This window comes from Nothoprocta perdicaria, unplaced genomic scaffold, assembly GCF_003342845.1.
Source record: "Nothoprocta perdicaria isolate Ctin4 unplaced genomic scaffold, notPer1 scaffold_21, whole genome shotgun sequence".
Lineage (NCBI taxonomy): Eukaryota > Metazoa > Chordata > Aves > Tinamiformes > Tinamidae > Nothoprocta > Nothoprocta perdicaria.
Genome location: NW_020455316.1, coordinates 3,008,946 through 3,009,384, shown reverse-complemented (window position 1 = coordinate 3,009,384; position 439 = coordinate 3,008,946).

Genomic DNA, 439 nt, shown 5'->3' with positions numbered 1-439 from the left:
TCTGGAAAAGAACTGCTAGATATTTATGTTGCCAGAGGTGCTTTCTAAATTTGGAAAATGTGGACAGAAACTCAATCATATGAATGGGGAGAAGTGTCAGACATAACATTTTTATGTGATCAGAGAAAAAATATTTAGTGAGGGGTTCCATGTCAGACATAGGAAAGAATAAATAACAAATAATAATTTTTAAAGGACTTATAAAATTTAATATAATTTAAAAATATAATATATATATGTATATAAATTATAAAAATATAATAAAATTTTAAGGACTTATATAAATTATTTTAAAGAATAATAAGTTTTAAGGAAAAGAAGCACATTAGGAGAACATACTAATTCTATAGCCATGAAAGGAATTGTTGAGAAGGATGTTAGTGAGGAATATAGATTAAGAATCTTGTGTTTGTTTGTTCCTCTTTCCATACAGACTTTG